Source organism: Lathyrus oleraceus, chromosome 4, assembly GCF_024323335.1.
Source record: "Lathyrus oleraceus cultivar Zhongwan6 chromosome 4, CAAS_Psat_ZW6_1.0, whole genome shotgun sequence".
Taxonomy (NCBI): Eukaryota; Viridiplantae; Streptophyta; class Magnoliopsida; order Fabales; family Fabaceae; genus Lathyrus; species Lathyrus oleraceus.
In genome coordinates, this window is record NC_066582.1 from 70,822,829 (window position 1) to 70,845,940 (window position 23,112).

At 38.6% G+C, this 23,112-nt stretch overlaps 1 pseudogene; it reads right to left on the minus strand.

Annotated features, from left to right (window-relative positions):
- LOC127136067 (5-oxoprolinase 1-like) overlaps nucleotides 1-22,826 on the minus strand; it is a 116,793-nt pseudogene extending 93,967 nt beyond the window's left edge.
- Nucleotides 22,827-23,112: the final 286 nt, after the last annotated feature.

A 23,112-nucleotide genomic window follows, 5' to 3' on the forward strand; every position in this document is an offset into this window, starting at 1 on the left:
CAGAAATTGTTGAAAGGCTTCTTCATATTTATAAATAATTTCATTTGAAGTTTGTGGTGCTTGAGACAACACTTCTTCTAATTCTAAGCTTTTTGTTTTAGCTCCATCTCTTTCTAACGTTAAAGATTTGATTGTATCTTCATGTGCTAGAATTGTTGTCTCAAGTTCACTACATTCTTCAGATTTTGCTTTAAGAAGACCTTTAATGCTTTTAACTTTTTGTTTTAATTTCTGAAGAGAGGTAAGAGTTTCTGATAAACATGATTCTAAGTCAGATCTAGAAAGTTCAGAAAATACCTCTTCAGATTCTTCATCTGAGCTGCTGGATGTGGTAGCCATAAATGCTACGTTGGCTTGTTCATCAGAGTCAGATTCTGATGATCCTGAATCACTATCGTCCCAGGTGGCCATTAATCCTTTCTTTGTTCTGAAGGCATTTTTCTTGAAGCTTTCTTTCTTAGAGTTATCTTTCTTCAGCTTGGGGCATTCATTTCTATAATGACCTGTTTCTTTACATTCAAAACAGGTAATATCTTTATTAGGTTTACCTTTTGAAGTTGACTCTGATCTATCCCCTCTGGGTCTTGATCTTCTGAAGTTGTTGTTGTTCCTTCTTTTCCAGAGTTGCTTAACTCTTCTGGTTAGTAAGGACAGTTCTTCTTCATCATCAGAGTCTTCAGGTTCAGAGTCGTCAGTATCTGCAGTTTCTGCCTGGAGAGCTTTGGTTCTGTCTGACTTCCGTCTTTCAGGTCTGGACTTCAGCGCCACTGACTTGTTCCTTTTCTGAGGCTCATCCTCCTCTAGTTCTATCTCATGGCTTCTGAGAGAACTAACAAGTTCTTCAAGGCTGATACTGTTCAGATCCTTTGATAACTTCAGAGCAGTAACCATAGGTCTCCATTTCTTTGGCAGACTTCTGACAATCTTCTTAACATGATCTGCAGTTGTGTATCCCTTGTCTAGCACTTTAAGACCTGCAATAAGAGTTTGGAATCTGGAAAACATAGCTTCTATAGCTTCGTCATCTTCCATCTTGAAGGCTTCATATTTCTGGATCAACGCCAGAGCCTTCGTCTCCTTGACTTGGGAGTTTCCTTCATGGGTCATCCTCAGAGAGTCAAGTATATCTTTAGCCGTCTCTCTGTTGGTGATCTTTTCGTATTCGTTGTATGATATAGCATTTAGAAGTATTGTTCTGGCCTTGTGATGATTTTTGAACTCACGTTTCTGATCTTCTGACATTTTGCTTCTGGGAACTTCAGCTCCATTTAAGGTTGGAGGTTTGTATCCATCTGTGACAATGTCCCAGAGGTCAGCATCATAACCCAGAAAGAAACTTTCGATTCTATCTTTCCAGTAATCAAACTTTTCTCCATCAAAAACAGGAGGCTTGGCATTGTAAGAATCTTTCTCATTTGAGTGGGCCATTTGTTTTTCTCGCACTGGATCTCTCTACACGGTTAAGTGTTTGATTTGAAAATCAATAACAGAGCCGTAGCTCTGATACCAATTGAAGGTGAGAAAAACAAGAAAGGGGGGGTTTGAATTGTTTGAAAAATAAGCGCTTTTGCAAAATGAAATCACACAATGATTTTATACTGGTTCGCTTATAACACAAAGCTACTCCAGTCCACCCGGCCAAGGTGATTTCGCCTTCAACAAGGACTTAATCCACTAATCTTGAAAGATTACAAACAACCCCTAAGAGAGAAGAAAATCTCTTAGTCCTCTCAAGTCTACAGACTACAAAGAGTCACTTGAGGAAATCAAATAAAAATAAGATACAAGATGAGTAATCTAGTGTGCTTCTAAGAAAGCAAATATTACAAACTTAAGAACAATTTTTCACTTGATAAGCAAAAGCTTAGTGAAAATCTTTGAAGAACAAAGATGTTTTTCTTGAGCGTGATATGATTTCAGTATAGTTTTGGCTAGTGATTTCTTTGTATGTACTGAATGAGATTTCTTCTCTATTTATAGGAGTTGAAGTAGAGTTGAAGTAGCGTTGAATCTGTTGGATATTGAGATGTAATTACGCCATTCCATTAATAGCTTCTGCAGTAGACTTTTTCACTTAGAAGTGACTACTTACCACAATTAGTATCTTTTCTCTTGGAAGAGGAGATTAACGTCTCTTTCTAATTGAGGAAATCCATTTGCAGAACTTTAACTTGGCTTAAACGTTACTTCATCATGATTAACAATTCTGATTAGAGTCTTCGTGTATCTGGAGAAACTTGCTTCTGATGTTATTTCTTGAATGTTCAGATGGCGCTGATAACTTCAGAATTTACAGAAGGCATTTGTTCAGAGTCAGAGCTTCTAGACTTTACTTCATGTTCAGATGCTTCTGATACTTTGTAGTTTTGTCCATAGTTAGAGCTTCTTGAAACGAGATTCCACTTTAGATGCTTCTGATACTTGAGATTTTGCATCTGATCTTGTATTGCATCTGATGACATCATCAGATTTATTTCTTCTTTCTTTAGAACCCTGCACACTTAGAAACTTTTCGTTAGGGTGCCACTTTTGGTTTCATCCTTTGTTATCATCAAAATCATGGAATCTATTGTAGAACTATTTTTGTTCTTACAAATGCCAAATTACACGGACTTACAATTGCATCCTCACATAAATCAAACAAATGCATCAAGCAAAGAGATGATGAGTGGCCAATACAATGGTCTTATACTCACTTCCATATCATAGGAACAATGGCCAATGAATGGTCTTACAATTGTCCTCAATGGGCAAACAACAAAGATATGTCACAAAGACAAATGAAATGATCATGCACTAATAAGCAATTAATGATGATAAATGCACAAAGCATACATCAGACATGTACATATGAAATAAGCAATCCATCAAATGAAGTCATTCAACACACACTATATCCAAGCAATAAGGCTCATACAAAAGGGTTGGGCATTGAAGCCAACTGGAATAGGGTTAATGGTGCTCTTAACCTTGACATTGAGAGCCAAGGTGAAGCAAATGAAAGGATATGAGGGGTGTGCCTCATGCTCTTATCCCTGGTCAGGGAGAGCTTCAAATGATAAAAGGTGTGGGAGTTCAGAAAGATGGAACTCTCTCCACAAATTATTGACTCGATAGATCTTGGGTTTTTACTCACTATGCATCAACACAAGTAGTGTGAGCAAGGTGAGTGACACACAGAATAGTAGGAGATAGGTTACATATCTCTTGGATTCTACCAATTGACTTATTTAAAGGACTTTTCCTGCTTGGGACAAAAGTAAACAAGCACAAACATCGCCTCTTAAGGAGGACTTCAGACAGTTGCCTGGCCAAGTAACAGGCCAGGTCTTCCAGACTACATGAAGAAAAAGGATTCTACCTCAATGCAAATGCTATCAAGCAAAGCAAAGCAAGTTCTTAAAAGAACTGAGCAACTAATGGTACCTGAAACCAGTCAAACAAAATCAGTATACAACTCAAATTCAAAATCAATATAAGATAAGGATTAACACAATCAGTCTAATATGCAATGCACAAAGCTCAAAGCATATGAGCTAGACATCCTACAAAACAAACAAGTTAGTTCATGATAATCAATCAAACTCAAGCAACTTGCATAAAGCTCCTTGAAGCATTTGCTTCTTAACCTGAAAAACCAAACTCAAACATGAGCAACAAGACCACTAGGACAAGCCTAGGGTCAAAAAGAGATAAGAAATCCAAAACAGCAAGTGAAAGCTATCCAAAATCAAGTTAAAACAATTAAGAAACAAACCCAAGTGGTTTCATATTCATATCATTCATCATTATCATTTCACAAACAAATTAGGTCAAAACATGTCATATAAAAGCTCATAGAAGTCAACAGAATGATTCAATTCAAATCCAATCACAAACATTTCAATAAATTCTCAAATAATTCATGATAAAACATCATCCATAACATGATAAGCATAACAAATTTCAGCTCATTTGGATCAAAGGAAGTAGGTCAATGAAAATCAGAAAGTCAAAGCAAGTTCAAGCAAACTCAAACGAAGCATCAAAACATGCACCAACTTCAATACATCATAAAACAGTGACAACATATGATAAATGAATGAGGATTTCACAAATCAAATGAAAACATGTATCACAAAAAGTCAACAAATGACCAAACAGGGGAGAAAATTCCAATCAAATAGGAAATGCCATCAATAATTCCAGACAAATTTACATGTATTCTCAACATCCACAAGTAGGTTCATGCAAAAATCCAGACAATTTTGAGTTCAATAAGCATGGTAATTAAAATCATGAAGTTGGACATGAATGGTGTGACACAAATTGTCACACCCCTATTCAAAAAATCATATCTCATCAACCAGCAATGATAAATTCACAAACTCTACACCAAAATCACCATGAACATATCTAGTTTAAGCACAAAAAATTTCAGCCTCATTGGATAATGTATCATCATTTCACAAACAATTTGGCAAGGCATACATAAAATGGACAACATGAACAAACCCTAGCACATTTTAAAATCCACACGTGCAAAATTTTTGGAAAAATCACCATAAAAAACTAGAGATCAAGAGGAGCATTTCACAAAAAATCCCATCAAATTTGGATTAAAAATGAAGGACTTATGAATTTTCCAAGTTTGGCATACAAAATGAAATAAAAATTGCAAAATGAAATGATTTAATTAAATAAATAAACCGGCAATGGCATAACCGTAATTATTTGGTCCCTTAAGTGAAACTCTGCGTTTCACTTAAGGAGGTGTCCGCGCCTGATTGGCTTCATGGCAATGGAATAGTGACAAACATGCAAAACAGAAATTTCCAGCAACCAAACACGACCTGGGTTTTCAAATTAGGGTTCGTGTACACTGTTCATCATCATCATCAATCGTGATGAACTTTTGTCCCAGATTTGGAAAATGAGCATACCATTCAAATCAGTAAATCACGTACATCACAAATCCAACCTTGATTTTCATTAACTCATGCTAACAAGGATGAATCGAGCAAAAACACATTTGAATATCAAACTTTAAATCCATGTTTCTCTCTCAATACACAACCATTTTTCACGATTCAAAGTTCAAAATAATCAGCATGGCAAGATCTTTAATAAGCATGTCAACATTTTAAGAATAGTGTGATTCGAATTTTTACCTAATCTGCAAGACAGTGATGATTTGGTGGTTGTTTGGCCGTGATTAGTAGAAACAGCAACTTCTTGATGCTCCAGATGATGGATGAATGAGTATTGAAAACCCAGCTGCCTTGATTCTAGCTCCAAACTCGAGCTGCCATGGAAGAAAGCTCAACTGCAACAGTGTGGTTCCAGCTCTACAGTTGTGATTTGAGGCTTGCAAATGCTTCAAAAAGGTTTGCAGATGGTGGCACAAAGCTCAAGCACACGGGTTCTTTAAAGATTTTCAGAAAAAAGTTTTAGTAAGGAAATGAGAGAATTTGAGAGAAAATGAAGTTTTTGATCTGTTTGTGAAAGTGTGGCTAGGGTTTTCTATCAGAAAAGTGAAATATATACTCTGTTTAGCATTGCATAACCTTGGTTAGTTAAGTGGTAATCCCATTTTGCTTAATGAAGTGTTTTTGCTAATTAGTGAAATTCACTCAAATGACAAGGGCATGGCACTACAGTGCGAAATATGGGCCTAAACCACATCCAAAACATGATTTATGAACACTTGTAATTGGTAAAATATATGGACAATGGTTAAATTGAAAGGTCACTTTTTCACCTCCCTCATTTTAAATTCAAACCACTTGAAAAAGGCCATTTTGATTGGTTAAATTTTGGTGAATTGTGATGAAGGATTTGGATAGAGCACATCAAATATGACCTGTAGCAAAAAACCTCACTCAATTTGGCCAAATGGTTTGGAAGATATCTCACTTTGAAGTTCAAAACTTTTTGGGAATGATTTGATCATAACTTGCCAACCACACATGAGAAATGAGTGTTCTTGGACTTTTTGGAAATGGGAGAACAAGATCTTCAACTTTCATGTTGGACAAAAATTCATTTGAAGCTTGTATGATGATGTAATTTGGAGGAGAAGAACTTTCTATTTTTGGCAAAATCCAATTACAGGTCAACTTTCTATTTTTGGAAATTTTCTGTCTGACTTCAAATTCTTCACTGTGGATGTTTGACATGTTATATGAGGCTTATATGGACATGAATGAGACCTCTCAAACCAATTCCCACCATCAAATCACTGATTAAATGCACAGTTGACTACAGTTGACTTTGCTAGGGTTTGTTGACTGAACCATGTTCTGATGAATTCCAAGCCCCTACCACCTGATATCTTGATCCAAAATGATGTCATAACTCATATGAACTCTTGATGGATGATCATGGTGCCCAAATTCTTCAAGAATGGCCACCATCTATTGCTCAATGACTGGTTTGACTGATTTGACCTAGCTGGCTTCATCTGCAAGTAACATGGTTAGATGACAATATTTTTGTACTTTTGGTTAATAGACAGATGAAAAGCAATGATATACAAATGCAAAACATGCTTGGTGATCAAGAACCAAACTCACAAGATAACCCACCCACTAGGAGGGAAGCAAAGGTGTACAAAGATCCTTGAGGCAATGATATGGTATGATATGATGCCATGAGGGATCTTAGGGACAAAATTGGGGTCTTACAGATGCCCCTATTTAAGGTCATTCTAGCCGGAGAAGTGAAGTTTAGAAATCTTCATCTCGACGCGGTAGAATGGGCTTAAATAACAGTAATGAGACAAATTTTGGTCCCTAAGAGACCTCATGATGCAAATGTCTGCATGCAAAAGACACAAACTCTGTGGGGAATATGGTTCACACAGAAGAAAAGACGATCCGTCGGAGTAATACACTCACCAGGAACAAAGACTCTAACAAGACTCTTATTGGGGATAATAAAAGAAAAAGAATGTGTGAGCAGGACACGACTTTGAGTTGGGGAAAAACAAAACTGACACAGCGTGAACAAGACACGACTCTGATTAGGGTAATAACAGAAATCAGACTGGAGACCTCACTGGGGAGTGAAGGACTCACATTGGGGAAGAGAAAATTCCAAAAGGAAAAAACATCCATTGGAGAGACACGAGCTGACTCCTGGGAAAAAGCAATAGGAAACTCCACTGAGGAAGCACCAAAGAATGAGATGTTACCGGTATAAGGGTAACAAACTCAGGAAGAATGAATATCTAAGACCGGTATAAGGGTGAGAGATATCAATCAACCAAACATCTGAGAGAGACCTGAAAAAGGTACATAAAACTCAGGAAAATCTGACTCCACAAAGGGACCGAGGTCATAATAGGGAGCAGAAGGGGAAGGAACACCAGGGATACCGAAGTATATAATAGGTGACCGACCAAAACGTGAATTGGTATATATGCCAAAACACTCATCATCCGAAAGGAGGGCTTGAAAAAGCAAATCGACTTACAGGATGGACATTCGAATCCACAACGGGAAAACGAACCTTACTCAACTGGGGACACAAACCCAAAGAGTGCATGAGATATAATATCCATTACCGGCAGACCGTGGATAAGAATACTCGCATGAGATATATTATCTATTACCGTCAGAACATAGATAATAAACTCGCATGGTAAGAAACACCAGAGATACCGAAGCATATAATAGGTGATCTACCGAAAACGTGGATTGGTATATATGCCAAAACACTCATCATCCGAAACACAAACTGGTTAAAGGATGGATATTCGATTCTACAAAGAATACGAATCTTGCTCAGCTGGGGAAAATCAACAAAGGATTCCAACTAAAGAGCGCATGAGACATATTATTCATTACCGGCAGACCGTGAATAATATACTCGAAGGGAAAAGACACCAGAGATACCGAAGCATATAATAGGTGACTAACCAAAAAGAGAGACAATCGATACCGAGCATCCGGGTAAACGAAAGACAACTCAAAGGGATAAATTGCAAGCATCCGGTAATTATCCAACAACAAAGATTCGATTCCGTAAAAGGGAAATAACGAAACTTACTCGACCAGGGAAACACAAAAGGCTTCGACTGAAGAGTGCATGAGATATATTATTCATTACCGGCAGACCGTGAATAACATACTCGCATGGAAGATTATCCACAACCGGTATAAGGGTTAATAAAGGATAAATCAACCGAAAAGAAAGGTATCAGGATACCAAACTAGGTATATAATAATGACCAATCAAAGGGAACAACAACATTACCAACACAAGGGTAAATGAAAGGATACCCACTGGGGATAAATTGCAAGCATCCGGCAATTATCCAACTGTACCACAAGGCACAAACTCCGCTGGGGAGAAACATCAACACTTGGGATTTACAACTACCGAATACGGGGTAGAAGACCACAGACTCAACTGGGGATAGAAATCACCACAGGGAGACACCAACTCTGTTAGGGATAAAACCACAACAACAGGAATCCACTTACAATCAGGACGAACCACAAAGGTTACCTTTTGTTAGGGGAAAAGAGATAGGACTTACAACTACCGAATACGGGGTAATAGCCATACTCTGGGTGGGGATAACCATGAATTAGGGTTTACATCTACCGAATACGGGGTAGAAAACCAACAACTCCGCGTGGGGGTAGAACAAATCACAAATCCGCACGGGAAACCAAGATAAGGTTCATAACAAACCACAAACTGCTGGAGAGCAGGAAAAATAGGATTTACAACTACCGATTGCTAGGTAGAAAATCAAAACTCTTGCCGCGGAATAAAGGTATATAACCACCAATTCCATCAAAAGGGAAAGGAAAATAGGACTTACAACTACCGGTATGAGGGTAGAGGCCCTAAAAACTCCGCTGGGGAACAACCCACTGGGAAGCACAAGACATTTTGACAAATAGCCAATTCGGGAATAATCCGAAAAGACAGACTGAATCAAGACACGTCCTAATGAGGATGTAACTCAAATAGGAAAATCCATCCCAATATATATGTTGGGAAGAAACGGAAGAAACCGTCATCCACGAGGATATATCTCAGTGGGGAACTGCAGAAGGAAAGACAACAGACACTTTCTGCTTATGGGGCTGACTCTATATGGAGAGATTTAACACCCGACATCTGCTAGGGGAGATCTATTGGGGATCTGCACCACCATAGCAAGGAATAATCAACAAAAGATATATGGCGAGAAATGCAACATGAATATCTGAATGTTTATGAATATGCATGAATATGCGTGATCTATGTTTGATGAATGCTGACAAAACAGACATATCTAACACAAACAGGTCCAGGAATCAAACGCCCGGTATTATTCTTCCAGGGAAAAACCAATTGGAAAGCCAATCTGCGGAGATCTACATGCTATAAAGCATAGATCTGCGGGTACTGCTGGAGAAGCAGAGGCTTAGAGACGTCAGGAAACACCAAATCTCTGAGCGATGGATCAGCAAACAACCCAACTAAGGTACAGAAAGTCACAACGGGCAAAACAGCCACCAAGACGAATCTGTTGGGGAACAAGAGAAAATCTCGAAGATCCGCAGGGGATCTCAGCATCAACTGAGAAACAAAAAGCTTTGCAACTCCAAACAACTCCGGGGAACAACCCATTGAAGGAGACTAACATCATCCAAGTAGAATCTAACTGCATAAGCAACTCTACTGGGGAAAACTGCTGCTGGAGAAAACTGAGTCTTCAACAACACTCTGCTTGCAACTATGCTGGGGAACAACCCCATCACAAGATCTGGAGAAAGAGGATACAACCAAACCAGGAATATGAACCAAATGTCTTACCTGTTGGAGATCATGCCACCCTTGGGAGAGCACTGAGATATTCTTGAGTATCCTTTCGACATTGTGAATATTCACTTTATTTAAAACAACAAATTTTGAAAAATTTGATTTGTTTAAAAACAATGACATTTTATCAATTAAAACATGCAAAACATTTGTTGAATTGAAACAAATAAGAGTGCAAATAATTGGATAAAAAGCTCAAATTGATTTGATGGAATGGTAGCCTGCAAATGGCAAGTCTCCATAGATCTGTACAAATTTGAAATCAGTGATATATATTGGAAGAGGGCTACATTGAACATAATGATCCTTTCTCTACCAATTTGAATCTCGATGTATTCGAAGCTTCAGTTTGACGACGAATCGAGAATCCTCCGACGAAATGACCGCTGTGGAACAGAAAGTCTTGTCAGGATGCAGTTACTTGCCAAATCCCTAATTTTTGTCTAGATTGCCCCAGGGTGAGGTACTCAATCTAGCGGGATGCAAATATTCCTTTTTTTCAAGTCTCTAATTTTTGCCTGGATTACCCTTGCGGGTTCTCCACCGAGACGCTCATTTTTGCCTAAGCCGCCCTTTCGGGTTTTCAACTTAGCGAGCTATTCTGTTTTTTCTTTTGCATATACTTTTTTTTAGGCAAAGTATCTCTTGACTGCATCTGAATTCACAGGACGAGTGAAATCCTCCCCATCCATTGTTGTAAGCATCAATGCTCCGCCTGAAAAGGCTCTCTTAAGAACATATGGACCCTCATAGTTTGGAGTCCACTTGCCCCTGGAATCGGGCGCGAAAGACAAAACTTTCTTGAGTACGAGGTCACCTTCTCGGAACACACGAGGCTTGACCTTCTTATCGAATGCTTTCTTCATTCTCTGCTGATATAACTGACCATGACACATGGCAGTTAACCGCTTCTCTTCAATCAAATTCAACTGGTCATAACGACTCTGCATCCATTCAGCATCAGTCAACTTGGGACTTGAGGGTATGGTTTTTCTTTTTTCTTTCTTTTGAAGAAATTTTTGAAATTTTTTTCCTGATTTTTTGATTTTTCATCTTTTTCCCCCTCTTTTTTTTTTCTTTTTTTTTATATTACATTTGTAATGCCCCAGTTTGACTGTTATGCCGATTCTCATGATACAGCTGAATGAGCTCATTTTCATGCTCAAGAAAGATAGGAAATCTCATCAGGAATCCCCTTCAATATCATCTTCCTCTGCCTCAAATACAAAGAATTCAAGATTGGGAGATGGCGTTGGATCATTATGTTCAATGGGTTTAGAAATCCCTGCATAATGATTCTGGATAATGAAAAGCTTTTGATATTTAAACAAGCAAATCATTTATGCAGATGAAAAAGCTGTTCTTGTTTTTCATGGTTTTTTGTGATCACTGATTTCATGCAAAAGCAAAAAGTGAAAACAAATGGAAAAACAAATGTTTAACAATGCATTAATTGAATGAAACATCATTGTATTAAATGCTGCCAATCAATGTCATCACTTCTCCTTTTGGCATGGGAGAAGGGTTTTAAACAAAGTGAACAATTACTCTGATCTATGGATGACTGTAGGAACATCTACAGCGACCCAATTGTGGCAGACACCACCAGGAATGATGAAATTGTTCAGGTCCTCTGCATCTTCTTCCAAGATAGCAGCAGCCTCTTCTTCAGGTTGATCGTCATGGATGAATCCTCCACTTGTGAACAAACCTTGCTCATTACATGCCCCAGAACAGTAGCCAATGCCAGCCCGGGATCGGTTAACCAGGAATAAATCCATCAACAGTACTTAGTCTGGCAAATTCTCCCTTTGAGTTCACAACTCTCTTGCTCATGATGATCCACCACTCTGGAAGAATCGGCTCTGGTGTAGTACCGGCGAAGTGCGTCTCCAAAATAAACGAAGATCGCCGTGTCAGACCACAGGACGGGAGACCGGAACAAGACACTCGCTTATGCAAATGATGCATGAAGTGTTTGTGCATATGCTTGTTTTTATATCAAAGGAACCCGAGGGTTTTATTTGCAAACTTTGAAATATTTAAGCATTTTGATCATACATGAGAATATCTCATCAGATATATCAGGTGAAAATTTTTTCCCGGTTTTTCCATGTTTGAATTTTTTTGCAAATAAACTCCTTTGAGTTCCTTGAAAATTTTCTTTTTATCTGATGATATGGATGCAGATGAATGCATGAATGCATGAATGCAACAATCACACTCAAGGATCAAGCAAGTCACACCAAACAAAGGTCATGGGAAAGCTCATTGTATCCCTAATATCAATCATCCATTTTGGTGGATTTAGGTTTTCACCTTATCGACACCCAAGTTCCATTGATTTTAACGGAACATGAACCGGCTCGAACATCCTTAATATCAACCATCCGTTTTGGTGGATTTAGGTTTTATACCTGATCAACGCCCAAGTTCCATTGATATTAAGATTGTCTGAACGACTCAACCACGAATCACGGGTTTGCTGAGAGTCACGAGCATGGAGTCTCGGTTAAGAACCACCCAAAAGGAGTGTACTAGGGTTTAAACCTGCCAGACATGTTCTACCAGAGGTTCCCATAATCATCGTTCCATCTTTCGAATATTATCGGAGGAACGAATACTCGTATTCCAAAAATATTCTCAAGAGAAACTCTTATGAGTGTAGTACCGCGTAACAATCGCATCAGAACTTACATCTGAACGACCTCCGCACTACGTTCCTAAAAAAATAGGCCAAGATGGGCTTGGTAAACTACGGTCCTTGGCTTCTGCGGAACATGATTGAAAGAATAATGCCTAACCACAAATAACTTGTGTGACATTATTAATCCAACATGACCTCCACCAAGTGAATGGACTCGCAAGTCAACTGGCTAAGGAATACTCCACACCAGTCAACAAGACTATGCCATTCTCCTATCCTAGAGTGCACTCGAGTTCGGGTATAGAACTCATCTCACAGATCACCAAAGCAAATAGCAATTGTATATCAAGCAATTCAAACATTACAATCAATACAGTCATCCCAAATGGTACAAAAATATGTCATATAACAAATAACAATATATCACACAACAAGGGTGAAAAGTAGGCAATACCACCAAGGATCGTTTTCCCCAGCAGAGTCGCCACTTTTCTGTAGCGGTGTACTCTTCGCTATATGATTTATTGATTAAACCATAAGCAAAGCATACAATGAATTCGAGTCGCCACCACACTTTTATTTATCCAAAGGACTGGCTAAAAAGCGAACAAAAGCCTAAGAAGTTTTACACATAGAAAACTAATCAAAAGATCAGAGAGTCTGGGTAAGGGGTAAATTACGCAATGGGAAGGTGTTAGGCACCCACTACGTCCTAGGTACTCCTAGGGAGCCCTTTTCACACTTGTTGTACTAAATTGTTATTTGTTATGAAATATTTATTGTGCAAACATGAATGGGATGATGAGAAAAGAATATACAATTTTTATTATTTTTGTGTTCGAACGGATGAACCCGTTGCCTACGTACCTTCCATCAAAGGTAAGGATCAAAACGCCGTAGTTCGGCTAAAAGATTTCCAAAAGTAAGTGGATTCAATTTTAAACACAAGCCCTAAGGTCTTACGTTATCCACGGGAGAAAACTCAACCTTATACAAACAACGAGTCCACCATGTGAGAAAAGCTTCAACTTGCTAGTGAGGGGTTAACCCTATAATAAGCAAGGAAGACTTACAATTCAATCAACTAAGGACAAATAGGTGAGATTAACATCAACCAACTAGGATAAATCAAACCTACGGCTAATGTATGAAAACTTAACAAGAATGGACAAAGCCACAAAACAATTGAATGGGTGGAATTAATTGATTATGATTATTCACAAAAGGAGGGTCCAAGTATGATTAAGATTGATTCAGAAGAAGTATTATGAAATGGAGTTTGAAAAAGTCAAGGACTTGGGGTCCAGGTTTTTAATTTAAAAGCATGAAGATGTTTGCACAATATTTATCTCAAGTTTTGAAAGTAATGTGTGAAAAGGTTTAGGACAAAATGGGATGAATGGATGAAGATGGAGTGTAAAACTTCCTAGAAGGTTCACCTCTTGAAATCATATAGAAGATGATTCAAGTGTGCCCTTTGGAATAGACAATGAGCAATAACAAACAATCAAAGCAAAAGAGGAAAGTCAACCAAAGCGGATACCGGATGCCAATCACTGGACTTATACCAATCTCCTAAAACAAAACTGGATATCAGAGGCCACTCTATGGACTTATACCAATCTCCTCAACAAAGAAATAAAAAGTGGATACCGGATGCCAATCTATCTGGACTTATACCAATCTCCAACAAAAACAAAGCAAACACTTGGATGTCAGATGCCAATCTATCCGAGCTTACTCTAACTTCCAACATATGATCATAGGAAAACAAATGCCAAATTACACGGACTTACAATTGCATCCTCACATAAATCAAACAAATGCATCAAGCAAAGAGATGATGAGTGGCCAATACAATGGTCTTATACTCACTTCCATATCATAGGAACAATGGCCAATGAATGGTCTTACAATTGTCCTCAATGGGCAAACAACAAAGATATATCACAAAGACAAATGAAATGATCATGCACTAATGAGCAATTAATGATGATAAATGCACAAAGCATACAGCAGACATGTACATATGAAATAAGCAATCCATCAAATGAAGTCATTCAACACACACTATATCCAAGCAATAAGGCTCATACAAAAGGGTTGGGCATTGAAGCCAACTGGAATAGGGTTAATGGTGCTCTTAACCTTTACATTGAGAGCCAAGGTGAAGCAGATGAAAGGATATGAGGGGTGTGCCTCATGCTCTTATCCCTGGTCAGGGAGAGCTTCAAATGATAAAAGGTGTGGGAGTTCAGAAAGATGGAACTCTCTCCACAAATTATTGACTCGATAGATCTTGGGTTTTTACTCACTATGCATCGACACAAGTAGTGTGAGCAAGGTGAGTGACACGCAGAATAGTAGGAGATAGGTTACATATCTCTTGGATTCTACCAATTGCCTTATTTAAAGGACTTTTCCTGCTTGGGATAAAAGTAAACAAGCACAAACATCGCCTCTTAAGGAGGACTTCAGACAGTTGCCTGGCCAAGTAACAGGCCAGGTCTTCTAGACTACATGAAGAAAAAGGATTCTACCTCAATGCAAATGCTATCAAGCAAAGCAAAGCAAGTTCTTAAAAGAACTGAGCAACTAATGGTACCTGAAACCAGTCAAACAAAATCAGTATACAACTCAAAATCAAAATCAATATAAGATAAGGATTAACACAATCAGTCAAATGTGTAATGCACAAAGCTCAAAGCATATGAGCTAGACATCCTACAAAACAAACAAGTTAGTTCATGATAATCAATCAAACTCAAGCAACTTGCATAAAGCTCCTTGAAGCAATTGCTTCTTAACCTGAAAAACCAAACTCAAACATGAGCAACAAGACCACTAGGACAAGCCTAGGGTCAAAAAGAGATAAGAAATCCAAAATAGCAAGTGAAAGCTATCCAAAATCAAGTTCAAACAATTAAGAAACAAACCCGAGTGGTTTCATATTCATATCATTCATCATTATCATTTCACAAACAAATTAGGTCAAAACATGTCATATAAAAGCTCATAGAAGTCAACAGAATGATTCAATTCAAATCCAATCACAAACATTTCAATAAATTCTCAAATAATTCATGATCAAACATCATCCATAACATGATAAGCATAACAAATTTCAGCTCATTTGGATCAAAGGAAGTAGGTCAATGAAAATCATAAAGTCAAAGCAAGTTCAAGCAAACTCAAACAAAGCATCAAAACATGCACCAACTTCAATAAATCATAAAACAGTGACAACATATGATAAATGAATGGGACTAAAACCATGATAAACTTTAAGGTGTCTACAATACTCATGTCAAATTTCAAGTTCATCCAATAATGCATGAGGATTTCACAAATCAAATGAAAACATGTATCACAAAAAGTCAACAAATGACCAAACAGGGGAGAAAATTCCAATCAAATAGGAAATGCCATCAATAATTCCAGAAAAATTCACATGTATTCTCAACATCCACGAGTAGGTTCATGCAAAAATCCAGACCATTTTGAGTTCAATAAGCATGGTAATTAAAATCATGAAGTTGGACATGAATGGTGTGACACAAATTGTCACACCCCTATTCAAAAAATCATATCTCATCAACCAGCAATGATAAATTCACAAACTCTACACCAAAATCACCATGAACATATCTAGTTTAAGCACAAAAATTTCAGCCTCATTGGATAATGTATCATCATTTCACAAACAATTTGGCAAGGCATACATAAAATGGACAACATGACCAAACCCTAGCACATTTTAAAATCCACACATGCAAAATTTTTGGAAAAATCACCATAAAAAACTAGAGATCAAGAGGAGCATTTCACAAAAAATCCCATCAAATTTGGATTAAAAATGAAGGACTTATGAATTTTCCAAGTTTGGCATACAAAATGAAATAAAAATTGCAAAATGAAATGATTTAATTAAATAAATAAACCGGCAATGGCATAACCGTAATTATTTGGTCCCTTAAGTGAAACTCTGCGTTTCACTTATGGAGGTGTCCGCGCCTGATTGGCTTCATGGCAATGGAATAGTGACAAACATGCAAAACAGAAATTTCCAGCAACCAAACACGACCTGGGTTTTCAAATTAGGGTTCGTGTACACTGTTCATCATCATCATCAATCGTGATGAACTTTTGTCCCAGATTTGGAAAATGAGCATACCATTCAAATCAGTAAATCACGTACATCACAAATCCAACCTTGATTTTCATTAACTCATGCTAACAAGGATGAATCGAGCAAAAACACATTTGAATATCAAACTTTAAATCCATGTTTCTCTCTCAATACACAACCATTTTTCACGATTCAAAGTTCAAAATAATCAGCATGGCAAGATCTTTAATAAGCATGTCAACATTTTAAGAATAGTGTGATTCGAATTTTTACCTAATCTGCAAGACAGTGATGATTTGGTGGTTGTTTGGCCGTGATTAGTAGAAACAGCAACTTCTTGATGCTCCAGATGATGGATGAATGAGTATTGAAAACCCAGCTGCCTTGATTCTAGCTCCAAACTCGAGCTGCCATGGAAGAAAGCTCAACTGCAACAGTGTGGTTCCAGCTCTACAGTTGTGATTTGAGGCTTGCAAATGCTTCAAAAAGGTTTGCAGATGGTGGCACAAAGCTCAAGCACACGGGTTCTTTAAAGATTTTCAGAAAAAAGTTTTAGTAAGGAAATGAGAGAATTTGAGAGAAAATGAAGTTTTTGATCTGTTTGTGAAAGTGTGGCTAGGGTTTTCTATCAGAAAAGTGAAATATATACTCTGTTTAGCATTGCATAACCTTGGTTAGTTAAGTGGTATTCCCATTTTGCTTAATGAAGTGTTTTTGCTAATTAGTGAAATTCACTCAAATGACAAGGGCATGGCACTACAGTGCGAAATATGGGCCTAAACCACATCCAAAACATGATTTCTGAACACTTGTAACTGGTAAAATATATGGACAATGGTTAAATTGAAAGGTCACTTTTTCACCTCCCTCATTTTAAATTCAAACCACTTGAAAAAGACCATTTTGATTGGTTAATTTTTGGTGAATTGTGATGAAGGATTTGGATAGAGCACATCAAATATGATGCCATGAGGGATCTTAGGGACAAAATTGGGGTCTTACACCTCCCCCCTTACTTCATCAATCGTATTTTTCTCAATCTCCACACTTTTTTTCTTTTCAACTTCACCATTCTTTTTGTTCTTTTCGACTTCTTCCTCCTCACTCCACTCCCCCACTTCACCATCATCATTTTCCTCCAATATTTCCTCCTCATCTTCTTTCTTTTTCTCTCTTTGTTCACTCTCAACTCTTTTGTTATTCTCACTCATCAACTCCTTCCCACTTCTCGTTGTGATCGCCTTACAATGCTCCTTAGGATTTGTTTGCGTGTTTGCCGAAAAGGAAGGACCGGTTTGTTGTTCCGCGAGTTGCTTAGCAAGTTGCCCAACTTGAGTCTCGAGATTTTTTATAGCCGCGTCGTTGCTTTTTTGATTTGCCATTGACATTTGCATGAATTGTGTCAATGTGTCTTCCAACTTAGAAGTTACGACCGGCGGTTGTTGAGGTATATAAGGATTTTGGGGAGGGTTTTGACGGCTAGAAGAACCACCTCCATAACCTTGGTTATGGTAATAGTTACTCCTAGGTTGGAACCCTTGGTTCCCTTGGTAATGTTGTTGTTGATTTTGAGGGTGCGGTTGATAAGGTTGTTGTTGTTGTTGTTGTTGTCTCGGTTGGTAGTCCCTTTGGTTTGCCATGTAGTTTACATCTTCGAATCCCGGAGGTGGACAGAATCCGGTGTCATGCTCACCTTTGCAAAGCTCACAACAAGCTATTTGTTTAGCTTTAGACGGTTCTCTCAACTCTTTAATTTGTTGCGTTAAGAGTTCCACTTGTTGTGAGATGAGCTTGTTTTGGGAAAGGATGGCATCGTTCGTCCCTAGCTCAAGCACTCCCGGCTTCTTCAAAGAGTTGCCTCGACTTTGACTCTGAAGATCATTTAGAGCCATTCGATTTATGATATTTGTAGCTTCTTCGGCACTTTTTGACAATAAAGAGCCACCCGAGGTAGCATCCAACAACGTCTTGCAATTTGGTTGAAGTCCATTTTTGAAGATATGGATTTGAGTCAGTTCATCAAATCCATGCCCTTTACATTTCCGAAGCATGGACTTGAATCTTTCCCACGCTTCATTTAAGGATTCATTGATTCCTTGTGCAAACACCGAGATGGCCGTCTTGGATTCCATGAACCAGTTATGGCGGAAGAATCTTTCGATAAACTTCTCTTCTAACACGTTCCAGTCTGTCATGACGGCCGGTGTTTGGTCTAAGTACCAATCTTTTGCTTTGCCGAGCAAAGCGTGGGGAAATAATCTTCTGAACAACGGGAGCTCCTGAGCCTGATCCACTCCGGCCGCCAATGCTATCTCATAAAATTTTGTGAGAAAAGCAAAGGGATCTTCATGGTCCATTCCGGTGAATGGACTTCCATATAATAAATTGAGAGTTCCCGTTTTCATCTCAGCTTGCCTTCCCGTGTGGTTGGCAAACTGAGCGGTGTTTCTTGGACTGTTTATGCATGGAGTAGAAATAGGTGGTGGTGGTGGCTCCATGTTAGGTATGAATGGTGGTGGATTTGTGGTAGAAGAACTTTCTCCTTGCTCTTGACGTTGTCTAGCCTGTTGCCTCCTATGTCTCGTTTTGCTATTGTTCCTCCTTGCGGTTCTTTCGATCTCGGGATCAAAAAGAAGTTCGTCCACAGGGATTTGCCCTCGCATAAAACGTAAGCTGCACACTAAACCAAACAAATTACAAGCACAAGTCAAAAATTCAAAAGCTAAAAATTAAGCAACCATTGCGATGCTCGCAATATCAATTTACAATCCCCGGCAACGACGCCATTTTGTTGATTGTAATCTTAAGTGTCGGGTTTTTGTTATCGTATCCACAGGGATTGTAAGATATCACCGCCTTTCGATGGTTGTATTAATTCTTAGCTTAAGGTATCAATAGGGTTTTGGTGTTTGTCACGGTGTCTTGCATAAAATGTAATAAAATGCGGTAAAAGTTTTGGTTTGAATATTTGAGAAATATTGCCAAAGTTAGGGTTCAACGATCACTTTGCATGTATTTGTTCGGTCAACAATCTTATAAACTCCTTTAGATGATAAATTATTTCACAAAGTCCTCCCGATGTGTTTCTCTCGAACACACATTGTGAGTTTTCCCATTTTGATCCATTGTTTATCTCTAACACAATCTATCAAAATGACAACTTTTTGGTTCAACCTTATGGTGAACAAAATCATTCATTACTATCTCTAGCTAACAAACAAGATTGGATGAAAACCTAGGTTAAGAGTTGGTAAACATCTCTCGATCATAAGCCAACACAAAGAGTTTTGAATAAGAACAAAGTTTTCATCATAGATTCACCATTAAAGAGTTTACAAATGAAGATCCTTACATTGACACACAAAGCTAATGATCATCTACATCTAACCTTGACAAATGGAGGACTTAGCTACTCATTTTCATGGTAGCTTGGTCGGCAAGTTTCGGAAGAAGGTTGATCAACATCCAAGTCGAATAATCAAGATTGGATGGGAATCCACCTTCTTTTTGTAAAAGATGGTTAAGAGATGAAGAGAAATGAAATCTAGGTCACAAAAGATTCTTGGAACAATGCTGTAAAATATCTAGAAAAAGTACAAAAGTAGGAAAAATAAGGTATGGCTCTCAAAAGTGGCACTTGCTACTTATAGAGCAGCTACTGGGCTATCATGTTCGCTAGGCGAGCAGACTGCTTCGCCTAGCGAACCCCTAAATTTGGGCACCTGAGGCACATGCGCCCAAAGAAACAGCCTATCTCAGACTGTCATGTTCGTCTAGCGAACAAAACCTTCGCCTAGCGAAGGGCACGCTTCAACCTTCGCTCCAGCGAGGTTGAGAGGTTTTGCTACTGGAATCCTCGCTGGGAGCTCGCTAATGGCTCGCCTAGCGAGTGAGTGCTGGCTGCGCTTTTCACCAAGTCTGGACGTGTTCGCCACACTCCTCGCTGGAAGCTCGCCTAGCGAGTTTGGTGATGTTTGCCTCTGTTAAATACTGGAGCATTTCGCTCCACGCTCGCTGGACGCTCGCCTAGCGAGTCCTTCGCCATAGTCCTCGCCTAGCGAGGAAGCTGATGAATGCTTGTTTCATTTGATCCCTTTGCCACATTTCTTGTGTCTTCATTTTCTCATATTTCATGCCTACTTCCTGCACAATAACACACAAATCAAAGGTACCAAGATAGATTATCATTGTATTGCATTTCATCTGAAACAAAGGTGGTTTCGACATTTTAGCAAGGAAATGGAGTGAAAGATACCCATATTTGATAGCTCAAATAAGAACTTTTGGGTATCTAACAACTCTCCCCAACTAGATTCTTGCTTGTCCTCAAGCAAAGTATGCCTCTTGAAGGACAAGAGGATTTGCTTTAAGAAAATGGTTTCTCCGAAGTTGGATAAAACGGCTCAAACACAAGCGAATCAGCATATACAAGTTTCCAACGGTTCGAATAAAATAATACACAAGAACTAAAACTTAATAGCAATGCGAAATATTTGTCTATCTACAACAATATTATTCTGAATGAATCACCCTATCTCTCCTCTTCGAATAAGGAATGAAGAATTTACGCATTTGCAACCGCGGGAATAATCTCACTCTCCAACAAATAATGGAGAAATCAATTCGATTCATACAATGTCTAACAATTATAAATGGTAATGTGGAAGCACGAAGATCAGTAAGGGCTTTTCGGTTGAAGCTTGGTCAAGTTAACAAACAAGGGTCATTTCTAAGGCCATTGAAAACGAAATTGCCGATGCAAAAGAGACATTCATTGTACATTATTCACACATCTCGACTTCGTTCCATTTGTTTCTCATTTGAAACCTTCACAACTCTTATTTCACAACTCAATTTTTATTTTTCACTATTTTTCTTCCAAGCAAGAATTCATTTTCATTCTTCCTATTTTTGTTATTTTCTTTCACATCATATTTACAAAACAGATGTTTCTTTTCTATATTTTTATTTTCAATGCTTGCTCGGTTTTTCTTTTTTTCAAGAGTTGTGGTACTTACCGATTCTCCCCAACTTATTTCTTACTCACCCTAAGTGAATGCTCTTAACTTTTTACGGCAAAAGAACAATAATCAAGATTTTCCGGGTTGTAAAAAAAAGATTTTTGAAATCTCGCTTTATTTCAAGCTGAGATTCAACTGTTTAAGCTCAAAGGGGTTAACGAATACTCTCTCTGCTCACAGGTAAGTTGTTTTTGGATGTAGTTGTGCTCGATAGAAAACAAGTGCCTCGATCATTTCTAATTGCTTCCACATATTCACAATAATAAAAGACAAAACATGAATCAAATGAATCAACAAAACTTATTAGAATCCAGCATTTTAAGTGTACAATGGAGGTTTCCTCACAATTTGTGGTTTTAAGTCCTAGATGAAACATTCATTCAATTATGTTGCAAAAAGACAATACTCAATTACAAAAAAGAGTAAAGTTCTAAGTGCATTCTAAAATTCTAGCCGGAGGTAACCATGTACCTTAGCCTTATTCACTTGTTAATTCTTATCATTGCCATCCAAGCTCGGATGCACCTTCATTGGATACTTCTTTGAGGAGCAACCAATCTAGAAGGTTTACCACTCAATCAACCAAAAATTTATTAAAACAACAAAATTTAAAATAGAAATAATAATATAAACTTCAAAATTTAAATTTGTTCGTGGGGGACAAAACACCCCAAAAGTACAAAACCAAAGTCAAAATACAGAATTCGAAAATACAATAGAAATAAACATAAAAACTGAAAAATACAATAACTTAACCCTCCAAGGGCTCAGAATCCTCCTCGCTACCGGCTTCAGAACCGGTAGCCTCATCATCATCATCATCAGCTGCAACACCCGAAGACGCACCAGCGCCCGCCCCCTCACCATACACAGGCCTGTCCACAGGCCAGTTAGCGTTAAGCAGAAACTGCTCACGCGTCATCAATGCATGAGCACCACTTCCCTGCAGCTGTAACCGCTGCATAGAATCGTGCATATCTATCATGGCACGCTGGGTTACCGCCATCCATTCCCAATTGTAATCACACACAACTTGCAGGTAAGGATTTGGTCCAGGAGTAGAAGTACCAGGACCATCAGAAGCCCGGGTACCCTCTGCAGCAGCACTGCCTCTAACATTCTTCGCCCTGCAATATTTGGCCACGTAACGGTCATCGATCGGCGACGAGATCCTTACCTGACCCCGAGAGGGTAGCCTTACCCTTGCCTGAATGCACAAACTCATGATTAAGCACGGGAAAGCCAGGGGACAATTCACACGAGCCCCCGACTTTAGCCCGCTCTCAATCACGGACTTAAGCTCATTAGCAATAATCCTCGCCACATCGATCTGGACGTTGGTGAGGATACAATGGACCAAATGTGCCACTGGGATCGGCACGGTAGAAGCGTGGGACTTTGGTTGGATGTTTGTCAGCACCATCAGCAGAATCAGTTGAGCCAAGGGAGTCATGTCCTCCCTATGATACCTCATGGGAACCCCAGATAGGTTCAGCTCAACAGATTTCCCT